Source organism: Apteryx mantelli, chromosome Z, assembly GCF_036417845.1.
Source record: "Apteryx mantelli isolate bAptMan1 chromosome Z, bAptMan1.hap1, whole genome shotgun sequence".
NCBI classification, from domain to species: Eukaryota; Metazoa; Chordata; class Aves; order Apterygiformes; family Apterygidae; genus Apteryx; species Apteryx mantelli.
The window spans coordinates 76,805,285-76,824,361 of NC_090020.1; the positions used below are offsets into that span (position 1 = coordinate 76,805,285).

The following is a 19,077-nucleotide window of genomic DNA, read 5'->3' on the forward strand; positions in this document are numbered from 1 at the left end:
AATTTTCAAAACAGGAATCATTTCCAAGTAACAGTGTACACCACATGCACGCACACAGGGACACCAATACTTTATTAATTTGGGTTTGGGTTTTTTTTTCAGAAATATTTCCCAGCCAGAAAGGAAGCTTGATACCAGGTATAAGCCTATGCAGGTTCAGCAAGATTCCCCTGCAAAGAAAAATATTCAAGGACAAAAAAAAAAAAACCCTTCAAACCACACATGGAGCACTGCATCCAGTTCGGGGGCGCCCAGTACAAACAGGACATTGATAACCTCCAGCAAAGGGCCACCAGGACAGCCACGAGGCTGGAGCACACGGGCACAAGGAGAGGCTGAGGGAGCCAGGACTTGTGCAGCCTGGAGAAGGGGTAAGAGATGAGCACGGAGAGCTCCGCACCGGGAGCAGGATGGGGACCACCGTGCTGCAACGCCTTCCCCTCGACCAGGGAAGGGAGATGGGGTGGTGGCAGGGGGGAGACCGCCGACAAGCAGATGATTAATTGAAATGCAGGGGGAGAAAACGTAATGTCCGTTAAAACTATCAGGCAGTGCAAGTATGGGAAAGAAATCCGGAGACACTGTCCCCATCCCCTGCTCCGCACGCATCGCGCCTCCCAGCACAGAGCTTCTCGCCAGTCTCTTCCTGGCCTCTATTTTTGCAGGTGCAACTTCGCATTCGAAAAGAACCATGCCTGCATACGCACATATATTTTTTCCTCCCTGGCCCCCCAGCGCATTGCATGTGGAAACGGCAGTGATGGGAGAGCAAACCTCCCAGTTTGCAGCACACGGCAGTAATTAGACATCCAACTACTAAGTACTCCAGGCCTCTGGGTGAACTCACCCGCAGCGCTGGGGCCGGCTCGGGGCTCTCCGCACCGCTTGCACCACTTGCACCTTCCAAGCCACGCAGCGGCTGCAGGCTTTAAAACACAGATAAAGTTATTGCTTTGCACCAAGATAATAATAATAAAAAGAATAAAACAGTAAAATAAAAGAGCCTGGAAACTCAAGACTGGCTCAGCTCCGAAACCCTGCTGAGAGTCTCTAAATTATACACAGAGCAGTCTGCTCTGGCTGGATTGCACCATCAGCAAAGAGGGAGACCGAGGAAGGGACAGGGGAAATAACTGAACTTCTGTTCCTTGCCCAGCGTGCTCCCAGCCCCAGCTCGGGTCACCAAATAAATCTCACTAACACGCAAGTTGGTACCTGCTGTTCCTCTGCACCACTGACGGGAAACAGCCTGGAGGTGAATGTACCAAAAGGAAAAGGAATATTGTAGGAAGAGGTTTAAAGTAGCCAAAAATAGATTTTGTTATGTCCAAGGTCAGGGTTAGCACCCAGGGAACCTCAACCCCACTCCAGACTCCAGCCCGAAGGCGCTGCATGGCCTTAAGTACGTCCCTTCCCCTTGGCAGGGTCTTGCTTCCCACCCTTCCTGGGACAACGCCAGCTCCTCCTCCAAGGGGATTTCACCCGGAGAGGAAAGGACCCCGATCCTGAGAGCCCAGGGTTGAGGAAATGGGGATGTGATCTTGCTAGTGGCCTCTAGATGCAACTGTAGCACGGACAATAAATCACTGCCGCAGTACCTTCTGCCAGCAATGGGGCTCCTCACCGCCACCACGGCCGGGCTCCGTTCTGTCACCTGGGCGCGCGCGGAGTTGGGCTTTATGGGGTGAGACAGCGCAATTTAACGATCTCCGATGGAGAGAGCGCAGCCCGCGTCTCGCCCCGCCACGTCCGCAGGAAGGAGATTTACATCGGGGTGAACCGGCACCCAAACTGGGACTGCTGGAGCACGGTTATTAATAGCCTTAACTCGAGAAGCCGATCCCCAGTCAGGAAGACTGGCTTGGAAAATTAAGCTCAGGGTGGTGTTCAGCACTTTGCCACTCAGGTAATGACCAGAGTTTTAGCCGATTGCATCGGAGGGTTTCGCGAAACAGTTGTACAATTGACATGGTTTAACAGACTGCTGTTTATGAGACAGAGCAGTATTTAAGAGACACATTTCTCTCAGAGCCGCACATAAAATTTGATAGCTAAATAGCTGTAAATGCTACTGAAGTCTGACAACTTGAAGAGGAATAGAAGGCCTGTCATGCGGAGTATCCGCCAATACACCCGGCCCCACAGAGCCAACGAGACTCCCACTCTCATAAAACCTTTTTTATATTGGAAGTGAGAATTTGTGCAGTGCATATGAACTCTCTTTTATTGGGCTGGTGTGATGCTGAGAAAATGCAGTTAAAGTTGTACGAGTTCTCCTTGGAGCGCTATTGGGGTGCCTATAAATCAAAAGCTTTATCCTGGAACATGTTTACTAAATAAATCAGCTTTAATTCAGTCTAGCCTTGGCTTGCGCTGAGAGGCAAACGGAGGGAGCTTCAAGTCCCGTTGCCCCGCAGGACAGGAGATGGGCACAGGGTGAGTGGTGGGGTCCCTGCTAGCCGCAGCAGCCGAGGAGCGAGCCCCACGGTGGGGCCAGAGCCGCTGCCACCCCCCTCTCCAAAGTTTTACCCTCCCATGACTTCCACGGCCCTGAGAGAGAGGCTCACGGGTCCGAGCCCCGCAGCTGCTCCCCTGAACCCAAGCCAGACCTCCTGTGCCTACGCAGATGCAGAGGCCTCCTGAGAGCGTCCCATGCTGGCCGGGCTGGAAGGACCACAAAACCAGCTTCGGTACCCAGTGGAAATGGAGTATTTCCGAACCTTTGGAGAGGCCTGGAGCGCTTAAGTTGGGGAGGAAGGTTTGGGCCAGCTCCCTTATCCCCCAAAGACTCCTCCATCTCCACTCTACAGCTGCATTAATTATTTCATCTTAGTCTGGCTTCCTCGTTAAGCTAACCTAGACGTCCCACGTCTGAGTGACAGTGAGCTAGTCTGAAAGAAACCAAGCCAGCAATGCTGGAAGCCATAGGTTTGATGTGATTTATATGGACTAACATTACATATATCTCAAACATGTAATCTTTAAAGGACCTGAGCTAGCAGAGGAGAGTGGAAGGACAGAGGAAAGCTAGATGAGATCCCCCAAAGAACCAGCAGCACAGCATCCGGACCAAGCCCAGATGTTGGGATCTCACCCCACGCTTGTCAAGATGGGTCGAGCCTTCCAGCAGCATCAGTCTCCTCTGCCCCCGTACACCGGGAAATGGGATTCCCATTGCATGGATGGGGAAGGGAGGCGTGGGACAACTGCAGCTGTGCTTCCATGGCCACAGCACCCCTCCAGCGGGGACACAGGGGGCTCGAGCTGGGTGGACCTGAAAGGAAAGGGCCTGAGCCCGCTCACTGCCAGAAGACCCAGAGAGACTTCTCCAGCATGACAGCCTCTTCAGCCCTCTCTACTGATGTGGCTGTGAGTTTAGCTAATTTTGACATCAGCTTTCTCTAGGGATGTCTGGCATTCATGGGCTGTAAAAATGTTCTGGGGCATTACGCAGATCCCCACTTTCCAAAGCTGCAAAATCCAAGGCATTTGTATGAATCCACTGCCTTTTGCCTTCTCTGCAAACAAGTGCATATAAAAGCAAGATTTCAGCCTCTTGGAAACCTCCAGGGAAAATTCAAAGCAGTGAAGAAATATGCGTTGCTTTTCCATGAACCCATCAAAAAAAAAAAAAAAAAAACCCTGAAAACCCCCACATTACTTTTCAGCCCAGTTTTGCCAGCAGTACAGGTCTTTTTCCCACAGTCTAAGGAATCAACACATTTTCAAATCACTCCTGCTTAAGGTATTGAATATCAGAAAACGATTGCTTTTCATTCAGCAGCTGTTTCAGGACACCGAGGGAAAAGGAAGGCACTCTAAACTTAGCAAAACACGAGGAAGGCATTCAATACATTCAAAAACCAGTTGCAAGCCTTAGAAGGAAAAAGTAGGGGTCTCCAAGGGGTGGAGATAGGGTTTTTTGGGGGTGAGCTGGGTGCTGGAAGGGAGGAGAGGGCCTGCGAGCAAGTTGGTCTGTATGTGAGGAGCCAGGACTGGAAGAGAGGGAGGTCACGACGGCAGGGTGGAACAGGGAACCTCCTGCAGATCCTTCATGTGCCTCTCGCCTGAAAACCCCCCACACTCCCACTGCTGCCAGCGGCAAGGCAGCGAAGCTGCTGGGGACGTCAGCTGAGGAAGTCACGAGGAGGGTAGCTGAAACCCGGAGGAGAAGGGAGCCTCTCCAGGAAAATCAGCCTGGCCTGGATGCCAGGAGTGCCTGCTCCTGGGGCACCTGCTCGCGGCTCTCTAGTGGCCACAACGACGGCTCTTGGCCAGCTGAGCGACAAGAGGAACCAAGCCCTTACGCTTGCCTGGGCAGGACAGTTTCCTCACGCTCTTCTGTGGGCAACCGGTGTGGGACAACCCGACGAGCCGTTTGGGGTGACCCATGGCCCCGTGCAGCCATCCTCCCCGCGGGGGCAACCCCAGGAGGTGCACACAGGATGAGGCAACACGTTCTCCAAAATAGCTCTCTCTTGGCTTGCCCAAGCTCCCCCCCCAGCTCTGCAGTCCGTCTTGGATCCCGTCAGCCTTCCACCGCCTGGATCTCCATCTGCAGCACAGGGACTATCACGGTGCTGCTGAACTCCTCCCGCTCGGGCTCCTTGGAAAAACGCATGGATGTGTCCCAGTGCGGAGCAGACAGGGAGGGAAGGAGAACTGCCCTCTGAATCCCAGCCCCGGCTTCCTCTAACGCAAGCCTGCGCCCAATGCCCAGCCCTAGCCTGCACCTCAGGGCCACAGGGATGTGCTGGGCCCATGTCAGGCTTCTTGGGGAGCGCACCCCATCCCACACACCGCTTTAGGCATTCTTTCAAGGTCCGTTCATTTCCCGGGAAAATCAGCAGTATGGCTGGGTTTACCCTCTTTCAGCCTTTCCAACACATGGACGCCCCTGGCACTGCCGCGCTGCCGGTGCAGAATGGGCAGCTCCACGTGCACACGGATCCGAAAATAAAACAAGCAGCTTCCTCCCCCTCCTCTTCCCGCAGCCCGGGAACAGAGATAATCACACCGTGGCAGTACCGGCAGGGACAGCACACACTGTGCTCGCTTCCCTGCTCTCAAAGGTAGTTATTCGGCCTCAGTGAAGCAGCGCTATTATCCCATTTTACAGATGGGGAGCTGCAGAGCAGGGCTTCAACACGGGGCTCGAGGGCAGGCAAGGAGCCTGCGGAGGAGGAAGGGACTGAACCTGCCTCTCGCAATCCCTGCTAACTCGAGCCGGCGCAGCGGAGCGGGGCAGGGCATGCGGACCGCGGGATGCCGGGACGCCGGCAGGGACAGCTGGGCTGGGGGCGTTGAGAGGAGACCAAGCAGCAGGAGGGAATAGTGACCGGGTAGGGATGATGCCCCCAACTAATGTGGCCCCAAAGCACTGGAACAAGGAAAGCCCAGTTCCCTTCAGGCTTGTGCCTGTGACGCTTAATCTGAGGAGGAAATTGCAGCAACGAGATGGGTTAGAGCAGTAGCCAGGGCAGCACACCCTGCACGAGCCAAGCTCTGCTCCTCTGCCTTTCCCGGGATTTCTGCTCCTCTCTTGCAGCACAGGGCTGAGGATGGCCGGCAGAGAGCCCCTGCTGCCCACATCCCCTCCCTGACCAGGCTTGCTGCGAGGCGTCCCGGTGCATCCCTGGTGATCTCAAGGCTAAGCTGATCACCGCCCTTAGCAGCTCTCCCTGCACCTTTCTTCCACGAACGTGCCAAGCCTCCGACGTTGCTCTTGCAAACCCCTCAGACTGGGGTTCCCAGCTCGCCTGCGAGCAGGGCAAAGATGCGCTGCCCTCACCGGCTTTGCACCTGCCCCCGGCGTCCCAGCGGGCGCTCCTGCTGGCTCGCAGCACCTGAAGGCACCGAGGGGCTCTCTCCCACCACCGCACCACTCTCCGCTTCCTTCCCAAACCGCAGGAGCCTCACCGCCCTCGTATAAGACCACGCCACCCTGCAGCCCTGCTGCCCACCTTCCCCGCAGCAGATCTGCGAGCCCGGGGGCTGTCCCAGAGCGCTTCATCTAACGGCACAATAAACCACTGCGTCTGGAGCAAAACGGAGGGGGAGATGAGGATGAACACGCCTGGGCGCTACCTGTGCCCACGTTGGGGTTTGCAGCCCGCCAACCCTGGCCGAACTGCTCTGCAAAACGCACGGGGAAGTCCCGCTGCCTCCCTCGGAGAGGGAGCAGAGCAGGGCGCTCTGTCCCCAGCCTGTCCGACCTCCAATTTCCAGCTGATCCCCACGGAGCAACCAAAGCGCCTTCATGCCACCAGGTAAGCAAAGAGTCATGACTGCCGGGCTTATAACAAAGACAAACTGCCTCTCTCCTTCCTCCCAGATTGCAAGCAGATGTGTGTTTAAATTACCTGCTGCTGACTACGACCGGCTCAGCAAAGCGCCATGGTCTAGGCGCAGAACGAAGAAAAATGTGCGAAACGAATGAGGGGAGGATTAGCAGGAATTCAGCAGGATCTGGAAGGGCAAAGTGTCGCCATTGCAGAGAACAAATGTCACTTCCTTTGCAAAACGCAACTCCCCGCGGAGGGAATAAACCTCAAGCCTCCGCCCATATGACCCAAAGGGAAACGGCTCCACTCAGGGACAAGAAATCCTGCCTCTCGTGTGGATGGAAAGGTTGGAAAGAGCAAATTGCCCTGCCGGGGACACGCAGAGAGCGTCCCAACGCCCCGCTGTGCCCCCGACACACCTCGGAGCCCTCGGCAAGCGGCCGCTATGTGCGTGTGCCTCCGAAGGCCGGGACTGCTGCTCCCCTTTCTCAGCTGCTGTGGGAGGGAGGTTGCGTGCACAGAAATGGCAGGGTTTCGGCAACGAATGCAAAACGTCTGCTGGAAAACAGCCCAAAACGTGAAGCACTCCTGCAAAACGTTTTGCTTGCCGCAAAGGCGCGATTGCATCCCGCGCCGCGCAGCTCCGTCGCGCACACCGGGTTTTACAAGGGTCGAAAGTTCGGCCTGCCGAAGCTTCTCCAGCCCGGATAATTATGGTCATTATTAAAACATACATGGCAAATGATTTACCTGAGCCTCGTCCAGTCTCTTCATATCTCTTGAGCTTGGAAGAATGCAAGGGCCACATTCTGCTTCCAGTTCCCGCGAGCGCAGCGCTGATTAAAGCAGAGGGGCCAGACGATGACCTCAGCTACAGCACTGGGAGCCTGGAGCACCGCCAGCCCGGCCAGGAGGACAGCGGGAGAGAGGCAGGCTCCAGGAGGAGGAGAGACGGCGCGCTCCGAGGGCCGGGATGCCGGCCGGGCTTGTGCCCCTCGGAGCCCTGTTCCAAAGCTTCCGTGCAACCTTGGGCACCTTCAAGCTGCGCCTTGGGCTCCTTCTCCGTCCCTTTTTGCCGCTGGTCTAAGCCGTTCCCAAGCGAAAGCCTGGCTTGGTTTAAGACAGTAAGGAAATTCGGAAAGACAGGAGAAAGGCTGCAGGGCTGGGTCTGGAGACGGCAGCAGGCTCCCAAGCGGGGCTTGTTCTCAGGCCCAGGACACTGCAGGGACAGTCCTGATTGCACAGCATGGCCCTGGCTTCCTTTTCCAAAGAAACCCTTCAAGTCTGTGCGTCCAGCTGCCTGCACGGCTCGTACATCCCCGCTCAAGATGGCTTTGAACAGCCTGATCGGCTGGTGTCATTGCCCAGCACCGTTCACCCTCCAGGGGCTGGCTGCCAATGTTCACCCATCTTCTACAGCAGGTTTTGTCACTGATGGGGAAGTCCCCCAGCAGTACCCATGCCAAGGAGGACAAAATCACCTCAGGCCTGTCTCTGTGGTGCTAGGAACAACACTAGGGTATGAAAAGCCCCAAAAAGAGGTGACGTGCCCCTGCTTGCTAGCCTGGGGCTGGCCTCCAGCTGCGGAGCAACTGGAGACACTCCGAGATGCGCAGGGCAGAAGGGACCCAAAGGCTCAGCACCACCTCAAACCCAGCTCAGAGCCAAGCCTTGCCGATGGTGGCACAAACCACCTCATGGAAGGCCATGAAGCAAAGGACTACCTAAAACTGTGGCATTTGGCTACGTCTTTGTGCAGAGGGTCAGTCTCTAAGTGATGCCTCCTACCAGAGCTGGTACTTGGGTGCAGCCCAAGAGGAGGAGGGACCAGACGTTGCATCTCTACTGCATTTTCTGGGCTCCTGGTCGCTGCAACGATGCCCCGGCATCTGGAAGAGCAGCCAAGGCCGTCTCCCACCTCCTGACGGCGTGCCGTGCTGCAGGACAGCATTGCGCAGGCCGAGCAACGCGAGTCAGGCCCAACCTGTTCCCCTTCCCCCTCGCGGCTCCTGGCTCGCTCCCCGCTGAGCCCTCGCGGGCCGCACGTGGCTCTCAACTTCCCTGCGCAGCTACGAGGGCTGGAGCAAAGAGCAGAGTCAGACCCCAAATCGCAGATCGTTGCTGGGGCTTCGTGCACGGGAAGCAAAAGATCGGAAATCTCTGAAGTGCACAGCTGGACTCCACGCCCCGACCGTGTTTTTGTGAGATAGCACGTACATTTTTAAAAGCTATCTAGAGAGGGCTCTGCTTTAAAACAGCCCGGCTGCTGCGGCACTGAAACCACCGCCTGTCACGCTGACCAGGACCTTCAGTTATTCCCTGTCCCCCACAGTCTATATTCATCCGCAGCCTTTGGCCTCAGGTTATGAAATTATTTAAGGAAAGGATTACATTTCCTGCTCTGCATTTGCTCAGCACCAACTACAGCGGGGGGGCAGGAGGGGAAGGACGTGTGACCCAGAAAAGCCGCCACGGGACAGTACATACCAATGCCCTGAAACGGCAGCCCCCGAGCGCCCGGCGCCGTCGCGGTGCCCGGCCGGGCTCCCCTCCCGGCTCGCCATCGCCCCAGAGCAGAGCCCCGACGCACGAACCGCCACCCCACGTTTTGCCTCTCCGGAGGCCGTGTCCTGCCGGGACGCGGGGCAGGGGCTGCGGTTCCTCCCCTCTGCCGACCCCCCGCCACCGTCGCAGAGTCCCTTCCTCGCTCTTCGTCCTATTTATGGCTCCGCAAGGTCGCTGCAAGGGGAAAGCTCGTGCGCAGCCTTGGGATGCTTCCACGCTGCCCCGAAGAGCCGGGACCGGGAAAACTCATCTCCCTCTCCCAACCGTAAACTCCGTCTTTTTTCTTGTTTCACAGTTCCTGAAACACCAACTGTATATTTACCTGCTGCTAAACTACAGGGTCTTTCGTTTCCCCTTTCTACGCACCAGCTTTTTGGCTTAGAGCACGCAAACGGGGAGAAGATGCCATGCCCTACGCCAAGGTGAGATCAAATATCCTTGCGAGGTGCTTACCTACTCTGTTCCTAGAAACCGCTAGTCTCCAAGGAGATCCCCTCAGCATCCCCTGGTAGCCCGGGTGAGGATTTAATTACTCTGCGGGCTTCGTTTCTTCCACTCCGTCCCTCATTCCCGTCTCACATGCTGCCTCGTTGGCAGATTGGTGTCTCCAGCCTGGCTCTGCAGGACATTCACTTCACCTTTAAAAAAATAAATAAAAAAAAAAAATCCGCCTCTCTTGCAAGCCTCTCCTGTGTGCATTTATTAGCCGGGAACGAACACCGAGCCACTGCCTACGCTCTCCTCTTTTCTAGTCTCCTCTGCTTTGAAGCGTCACTCACAATAATCTCGTGGAAAGTATTTCCTACAGGAAAACATGGTTCGCTCGATTTAAATTGACCTCAGCCAAGTGGCAGCTTCTCCGTTCCCCCCCCACCTTATTTTGACCAGGGGAATCGACACGAGACATTTCATTTCCAATTGAAACAATTACTTTAAAAGCCCGTTTTGAAATTAAAGGTCCAACCTGTCATAACATTTCATTTTTGCCAATATTTTTCAGACAGACGTTCCCTGTTCCCGGCTCCAGGGGCAGCTGTGCATTTGGCAGAGACTTGCAAGGTGGGTTTTGCCGCAGGGAGGCTCCCCACGGACGGGATGCTTTCGGAGCATCTCGAGTTTTTTCCTTTTAGGCTCCCAGGACGGCTGAGAGGGTAACAACGGGTGCAAAGACCCAGCAGACGCCGCGTTCTCCATGCTCGCCACGCCGTGGGCAGCGTGGAGAAAAGCCTGGCCAAGCTGGCCCGCTGCCCGTGCCGGGGAGCAAAACTCCCCGCCGGGATGGGGACTGAATTACCGCCTCCGGCAAACACCACATGGGCAAAAGGACACGAGTCATTGAACAGAGGCATCTGCTTTTGCAGGGCAGATGCGGAGTTATTCTCACCTGAAATTAGTTTCTGGACAGCTACAGAGCACACACTGTGTCAACCCAAATGTGCCGGGGTTGGTGTCCTGGGTAGGGAGTTATCTCAGGGTTTAACAGCAGAAAAAGTCACGGCACCGACACACTCGCAGACACGTGCCGGGGAGCTCAGCAACGTCTTGGGGCGAACAGCAGGGAGGAGAACCAGCTACGCTCGGTCTGCGCTTTTATAGGAAAACGACCAGAAAGGAGCAAGGCCATCCCTAGGCTAAATACATCCGCAGCCAAAGACCCCAGCGCCACCCAGGTGGCTCTGATTGCCGGCAAAAGCTCAGCCCCACACTCCCGAGCTATCACAGTCGCGGCAGGGCAAGGCTCCAGGGTTCCTTCTCCCGCTTGCAGCGACCGCCGGCTTCTCCACGGCTCACGCTGCTGGGGCACAGCCCGGAAAGGCAACAGCCTTTTCCTTGCTGCCATCTACCAAAGAGTTTTCCAAGGGTGAGACCCTTTTGCCAATGGGAGACTGTAGGCATGGAGCAAGGCAGAGCCGAGCAGGGAGCCCAGGAGTCCTCGCTCCCGGCCTCCCTCCCACAAAGAGATGGGAAACCCATTAAATGCGCCGAGCAATGAAGCTTCCACTGTTTCTCCCTGGGGGCAATTTCACAGTCGACTTGAGGAAATTGTTCCTGATATCCAGCCTAAATTTTCCTTTGTTGATTTTCAGTTTAGCAGCGGAAAGGTGGGAGATTTAATGAGACAAGTGGGGCTGCTCCAGGGGAACGAGCGAGGCGATGCACGGAGCTGTGGTTGAAATGGAGCAGCTCTTGCAAGGAATCCCAGAATCCTAGAAACTGGGGATGGAAAAGTTCTATTAACTTTCCCAATGGACTAACACAAGACTGTTCCCTCATTTTTTTAATGCCTTGCCCAGTCCAGCTATTTGATTGGGACCAGAGCTCTGCAAAAATATGAAGGTTTTTTCTTCTTTCTTTTTTAAATTGCTGTATGGGGAATAAAATGTTGGGCTTTATGGCCAGATTTTGTTGTTTCATCCAAGGGTAAAATTTTCGCTGCTTTGTCTGTTGGACACGGTTTCTTATTCTACCCAGCAAAAACCCCAGAACTCTTTTGGGCCATGAGCAAGGGCAAGATGTGCGCGGCAGCAAGTTGCAGCTAGCTTGCATTTGAAAATTAGAGCCTTTCTGGGTGAGAAATGAGACCTAAAAGGCTTTTCAGCAGCAGGTAAACACTGCAAGGCTCAGGAGCAAGCCTGGGCCATGCAGATGTGTGAGCAAGGGGTATACAAAGGAACAACAGTGCTTCCAAGCAGGCTCAGCCACACGAAGGGTATGATATCTATTGCTTCTAGCAGTTAGGACACGAGGTCCGAAAAACCCAGTCTGGGGGATGGGTGCTTCAGGAGCCAAAGGAGCAATATTTGGGTGCAGGAACGTCGGGTCCCCCTGCATTATGCTACCCCAACAGCATCGGTTCAGCCCATGGCAAAACTCCTTTAAATCGGAGCTGGTGCACACTGGTGCAACCCAACTGCTTCCTGTCACGACGCAAGGGCTCCCGCAACAACAGCCATGGACCTCTGCAAGATCATGGAAGTAGAGGGATATCAAGAGCTGGACCATGTAGACATAGCACATCACCAGCAGATGTTTGCCTTAATCGCACACAGTTTTCTTAAATGTCAGATGGTTACAAGGCACTAGAAGGGCATTTTTTTCACCGTGTTTTTATGAGCTTATAAAGGAAAAGTGGTTGTACACTCTCAGGAAATGTCAGGCTCCATTTCCCGAGGACCTGCCATCTGTCAGCATGCTGATTTTATCGCACCCTGTCCATGCAGAATGGAGAGGAGGGCACACTCGGACGTGCCAACCTGGGAAGAGATGTGAAGCAGAGATGAAGCTCGATTTTGGGCAGGTATCATTGGAATGATCCCTCACTGTCCTGGCACCAGCGATGGGTCAGAATGGCACTTCACCCCCCAAACTCCCAAAAAGCAGCACCCAACCTCATGTGCAGAAACAGGCAGACGGGGGCAGTAGTGATGGTTGCAGGCACTTGTTCCTCCCAACACGCACACAGTGAGGTGGGGTTTTGCAAGGTCAGCACCAGCGGCAACGCTGCTTCAAGCCATGCAGAGAACCCGGAAGTCAACATGGGGTTTGCCACTGCTGTGACATGACCGTGCCCCAAAGACATCCCACCAGCAGGAACATGCGAAACTCAGAAGCCAAGAGACCTCTGGAGAGTGGCAGCAGCCTCGGGGCATGCACAAAGCACCATGTGAGCTCCAGCAGGCAGAAGAGTCGCTTTTGGTGCTGGTGTCTCAACTGCGAGGAGGTGCAGAGAGCCTCCCAAGCAAGACCCTGACTAGACGCCTTGCCAGCACAGCCCCTGTGCCACAGAGCTCCCCTTGCGGCGCCCTTCAGTGTCACGGCAATAGACTCTAGGGATAAAGTGTTAGCACAGCCTCAAGAATTGAATACGTCCGTGCCTCACCTTCCCCTTCTGCAAAAAGGGCCTAATGACAATCACCAGCCACTGTGAAGCCCTTTGAGATGTTCAGACAAGCGGAGCTTGCAGAAAAGGGGGGAAGAAGTTACACTCTGGCTTAGATGACCTTTCACAAGGGAAAACCAGGCAATGCACTAGTGTTTCCCAGCCAGGATCTCCCATCCAGGAGTTTTCAATCGTTCTGCAAAATGTAGCCAGCTCTGCGAGGGGATGTGGAAGCTATTAAACTCACAGACGGTGGCATGCAACAGTTTGGTCCCTGCCTTTCCTTTACTGAAGCAGAATGCAGTAGCGCTGATTTGTGGCAGGACCATGTTTTTCACCCAAACATGCACAGAAACTTTAAGACCAAAACTGCCCTGGGCTTTGGAGTCCAGATGTGGCTGGAGAGGGGACACCACGGCAGCACAGCTCTGCTCCCTTTCACACCTTCCCCACACCCTGAAACAGAAACCCTTCACACACCATTTTTGGTCCCCAATTCTCTACTGACCTTGAGAGAAAAGCTCCCACTCGCTGTGGCTTGAATAGTGACAGGCTGCGAAAACTCAAATAGAAAGAGAACCATACCACAACCTAGAAAAAAAAACGGTTTTGCTGCAGGATTTAGCAGCAGGAAAAAAGCTGAGCTGAGAGGAATGAAATGGAGAGAGACATTCTCCATCTACTTCCTAAATGTTGGATAAGGGAACACACTGCACGGTACATTGCAAGTTTGGGATGTGGCAAGACACCAACTGCATTTTATGTGTTGCAAAACCACCTCCTCTGTGGCAGCTGAGATTTCAAGCATAAGCTTTGACCTTGGTAATATTTTTTACATATTGAGTCTCTGCCGACTCTGGAAATAACAGGGGAAAAGGGCTGGGATTTTGAAGATTTTAATGCATGGCCAGATCCTCTAAGAACTGGGACAGCCCCAGATGACAGCCTGGCTCTCCAATCCTCTGCCACTCTTAATTAAAGGCAAAAGACGCTGAGTTTGAAAAGATCTAAGGCGACACAAAGCACCAGCACGGAAGATTGAAAAAGAGGAAGACAAGGATTCAAAAACCTGCCGCTTTGCTTCATTTCGCCTGCATTTGATCACAGTTTCCTCCTGCAGCACCGGTGGCCTCTTCCACGGGTACTGAGCGAGAACATGAGAAACGCCTCCCGCGCCGGCACATGCAGGGCCCCAACAGCCCCTGCCTCCCTCGGGGTGCTCAACACGTGCCCGTCCCCATGCGGTGGCCCAGGGAGAGAGCCCGCTATGGCACGGGGTGCAGCAACCACGGCTCTCCCACGCTTCCCTTGCTGGCTGCAGCCGCAAGGATGCAAAACATGGCTGATGGGATGACTCCCTCTTTTTTGGTACCCACCTCCTCGGGAGGATGGCCAGCTCTTGGGAGCTTATGGGAAACTCAGAGTCAATTCCCTCTCTTTGCCTGTGAATGCGAACATCCCCAAAACTCCTAGGGGAAGGGGAGGTGGGACTCAGTGGAGTGCCTTTCCCACTGGAGAGAGCAAAGCTAGATGGCCAAATGGACAGGGGAAGGAAAGGATTCCTCTTGTACGTGACATCCCACCCAATCTGGTCTCTTCAGACTGTCCTTCAACTGAAAGGTTTACCCCCTGAGACACTTTAACAGATAAATAAATCAATTCCCCACTCTCCCCCCTTCTCCTTGCAAGGGAATAACTGTCTCTGATAGCCTTGATTTGCTAAATAAAACACTCTTTGAAGGCTCCCTGCAATAATATTTGCACAGAAAATTGACATTCTTCCTCCTTCCCACCAGCCCTGATGCTGTTTGTTTGTGAGTTAATAACTTCGACACTCGGCTGAGCTATTGATCCCTTTCAGCACAATCATTCTTTTGGTCCAAAATACACAAAAATAAAATAATGAGCAAGCAACGGCAAAGCCCTGATGACCTTTTGGCAGGCGCTGTGGCGCAGGCAGCGCATGGGAGCCCAGGCCCATTGGTGACGCCAACTGGCTGCCAGGTGCGATGCCTTCTGCAGAAGCCAGCAGGCGAGGCTGGATTTCTTTCTCCCTTCCTGCTCGCCTGCCTTGGCCTTCCCCAAGGAAGCAACGTCCTTCCTTGCAGGTGGAAAACCAGTTTTCATGACTCAAAATTACCATTTAACTTTAAATCGTCAGCACCCAGCAAGGGCTTCATAACGCAATAGATGGTCCACGCAGGTGTCTGGCCCAGACACCACCAGTGGCAGAGATGGATGGGTAGCAGCACCATTAGTTATAGGAAGGGTGGTGTTTCAGAGCCCCAACTGCCCAGCTGACAGGGGGACTACAGCACTGAACAAGTTCCTACAACCAGGGCAGGATGCAGGGAGCCAGCCCTCACGTGCACCGGCTCCGCTACGAACAGCCCCTCACGCTCTTCTATCGCTTTTCCCCTTTTCCACCTGTCCCTCTCCCTCCCCCAGTAAAGCCAGCTGACGTTTCCAATTCAATAGCTCTCCAGCACAAAGTGCCACTTTTGACAAAAATCAAACTGTTTTGCAGGAACGCAGGAATTCGGAGGAAATCTGACGCGAAGTTATCAAAGCATTTTGTTCCGACTTTGCTGTTTTGGCTTTTGTTATATTATACCGGGGCCTGGCGTGCCAGAGGCAGAACAAAGCTGCTTGGCTTTATCCAATCCATTTTGATAACAGTTGGTCAGGAGTAGATCTCCCTCCAATATCCACCATAATGAAATCTGATGAAAAGAAACAATTAACGTCTCTGCAATGTCCTCATCCTCCTCAACTGCTCCCGTATTGCCAGGGCATTCCACCAACGCTCCCGGGGGATCTTTGCTGATGCACCGACTTTGTATTTTTGTTTTGCAATCTGCTCACATGCCTTTAGCTAATTGTTCTTCAGACTGCTCTTTTCAGGGGAGATTTTCATGGCAAACAATCAATTTTCCCAAGTTGCATTTTCCTTAAACCCTTTGATGTCTGGGAAAATAACAGGCAACCTCAACACACGGCTGAGTATCAGGCGAGAGCTGGGAAGCACTAAGCGGAAATGCATTTAGTTGTCTGGGTCAAAAACCATTTCCTTTGTTAAATGATTATTATTGTTCCAAGAGAATTTCAGTGGGAATTGAGGGTGCTTAGATAGATGGATTCACAGGTTCGCTGAGCTTCTATAAGGGTCTCTATATCCTCCACCATAATTCTACATCATAACTTCCAACACCAATAACTCTTCTATGACTCCCAACAGATATTCCTGTGCCTTCCAAAGCAATAACTTCTCAATGAACTCCAGACCTGCCAAATCGACTGTTTTTCCCCTGCGGACGCCTGCTTTTTGGCCCTTCTCACAGCCCTCCTGGGAATCTTGACCCGTTTACCTCTCCTTCTGGTTCCAAGCTCGGAGCGCAGGGAGATGAGATCAGAAAGCGATCTGCATCGTATGTCAAGAAATAGCTCTGGCACTAAAAGGTTGCAGTCATCTTCCATTTTCCTGACTGCTCTCATCAGTCGAGGATCCAGCTCCACATTCCCCAGTCCTGCTCGCACGAGCCGTAATTCTGAGGGAACATTTCTCTCTCCCTAAGCCTCCATTTCTCAGATTGCTCACTTCTTCCCACTCATACCTGAAAATTGTTATGAGTGTTTCTCAGGTCTCCCCTGGAGAAATTACTTAGGTTATTCAGTAGGGCTAGAGAACAAACACTTAAATAAGAAATAAACTGCCATGCATCTCTTGGGTCGCCAAGCCTCCCGGTTCAGCCATAAGAGCAGTACCTGAGGACGGCCAGCCCAGGACTGCTACCTTGCTAGGAGTGCACTTGATCTTAATGACATGTTAATTAAGCTGAGGGTAGAGCTGCTTGTTACATTATTGTTTTTGTTTCTATCACAGTAATACTCAACATCCTCAAGCAGAAAACATTTTTCCCCCCCTCCTTTTAAGTCACAAATTATGTCAACATCTGGTGAAAATAAATGTGTAAAAGTAGGCTTTGCTCTTTTTCAGGGGATTTTTCTCTGGAAGGGAAGAAAGGTTTGAATCAAAAATGAACATACGCAAGAGGGGAAGAAGAATATGCCTCAAACATTGCTCTTTTTTGGTTAAAAAATTTTGTTTTAAACAAAGAAAAACCCCAAAAGCCTATTCTCACAGTTGGGGATCACAGTTCTCGTTAGCTTCCCAGCAAACCACCCCACTCAGCCTTAACGTTTCCTTGGAAAGGGTTTCCGTAAGGAAAAGCCAGCTAGCATGAGCCACGCACAAACTCGAGCTAAGCAGGAACGGCGCCCGAGAGGGAGCTGCGACTGGGGAGAGCGCAGGCGCTCAGGCAGGTCCTCTTGACCCCAGGCAGTGCAGAGCAGGACCAAAGCACCCGTCCTCGGCATCACGCTACATGCAGAAACCAGCAGCATTATGCACCGCATTCGCTCCTCGTCCCGTCACTCCGAGGCTTTTCCGCCGCTGCAAGGGAAAGGAGCTGCCGTGGGGGAAAGCAGCCGCAGAAACCACTTAGCGCTTCCTCGAGAGGCTCAGACCTCGCTAACAGGCTGGATACCTTCAACAAGTGCCGCTGCCAGCCCCTCTGCACAAGTATCTTTAGATATTTGCTTTAGCTACGCTTATACGCGCCAGCCAAAGCATCCAAGCGAGAGCAGGCGGCTTGCGTTGCACTGCCCAGCTGCATCTCCAGTGCCCGGGAAATGACCTAGGTTTTCAAAGATGCCATCACGCCCCCACTATCCAATTACTAGGAAATAATTAAGCTGACGATGGACCTACTGACCACTGTGGAAAAACGTGAAAGGGAGCCACCTGCTCAGCACAGAGCCAGATTTCTGCGGCTGATTTGTAACCAGATGCTCCATGTTGCGTCAAACAGGCACGAGAACTTTTTTTCCCCCTCCCCGTGTTTTTCAACGGAAATTGTCTTGCACCCTTTTTCTGACTGCTTCCTAAAACTGCTTGGAAGCTTCAAAAGAAAACAGAACTCCTAGAAAGCGTTCCTGTTTCCCTGCCTTGCACTGAAATTTTTCACTTCCTTCCAAATTCGACATTACTATCCTCATCGGGAAAGAGCTGTTCCTTTCCCCAAAATTAACCCTTAACTCTGGAAAACCTCCAGAAAGAAAAAAAAGCCCTTTCTGGGGGAATAACCCCTGGGAGAAAGGCTCAGCAGTGAGTTAAATGGATAACACTCCCTTGCCGAGAGAACAAGGGCTCGAGGAACCGGGGCAGGAGAGGATCTTTCTTTCGAGTAAGATGTCCCCTAATGCAATAAGTCCGGTCTGCTCTAATTTTTCAAAGAGAGCTCGTGGCAGACCGACCCCTCACAAGGCGATGCAGGCACAAACACTGCGATTTACTTGGAGACTCCGGCATCTACGCTTTGAACAGGGAGACACTGCACAACTGCACTTATTATTTGCTGAACGTCTGTCCGTCCCCAACGACCGCAGGGCTGGATGAATCCTCCTGCATAGCTGAGGATTAGCTCTGGATAAGATTTTGTTGACTACATGATTTTGGAGGTGGTGGGGAGGGAAGGATCCTGCAGCTTCTGCAGAAGCAAGGCATTTCAGGGTGAAACCAAAAGATGAATCTCTTGGCTGCAGGATGGAAATCTCCAGTCAAAATGAGAGACTTCCCCAGGCACCCCAGAATAAGCACCGGGTGCCGAGCAGGGCCCCTCACGTGGGCTGATGGAGGGAAGTTTTGGGGTTGCTTCAAACCAGAGAGAGCAGCTCTCTGGTCCCCCATACTACAGAGGGCATCTACTAACATCCAGGGTCCTGATCTCCTCCCTCCTGAGCCCCTCTCATGTTTCACTGCAACAGAAAATGAAACCTGGGAAGATTAACTGAGCAAAATTCTTTTTCCCCAGAGTCACTGAATATCCCTCCCACTTTCTCTCTGGTGACCATGAGCCCATGCAGCCCTACCACAAGCCAGCGCCTAACGCAGAGAGGCGGTGGGACAGGAACAGTACCAGGCTTTCTCCCTGTCCTCTTGGTCCACGTTTGGCGCCTGGCAATGGGCGTTGGAAATCAGAGCCATCCTTCAGCAAGCTGCTGGGTTTAAGGAGAAGTTGATTGCCATGGACTGGGCTTTAGATTTACAGCCTTCCCAGGTGGGGCTGGCAACTGCTCTAACACCACAGCATGGGCACGTGCGGGAAAGAAAGGTCAATCTTGCTTGTTCTCCATACCCAGCAGGCTAGAAAAGGGTAAAAATTAAAAAGTCTTCTAGTTTTTGCAACTAGGAAGCTGGTTCTGCCCCAGTGTGGTGCCTAGGGAAGGGCCTGCACCCTTGGAGACAACCTGATCATAGCCGGGACACCATTCCCCCAAAGCTCCCTC

General features: G+C 53.2%; 1 protein-coding gene across 6 annotated transcripts in view; it reads right to left on the minus strand.

Annotated features, from left to right (window-relative positions):
* Nucleotides 1-19,077, minus strand: part of CNTFR (ciliary neurotrophic factor receptor) — a 237,938-nt gene that overhangs the window by 125,230 nt on the left and 93,631 nt on the right. The window contains exon 1 of one of the 6 annotated variants that reach the window (XM_067316145.1): nucleotides 9,303-9,555. The exons of the other annotated variants lie outside the window; for them this stretch is intronic. The gene's annotated coding sequence lies outside the window, so the exon portion shown is untranslated. Of the gene's footprint in view, nucleotides 1-9,302; nucleotides 9,556-19,077 lie in introns of those variants that run through there. 6 annotated transcript variants of the gene reach the window in all.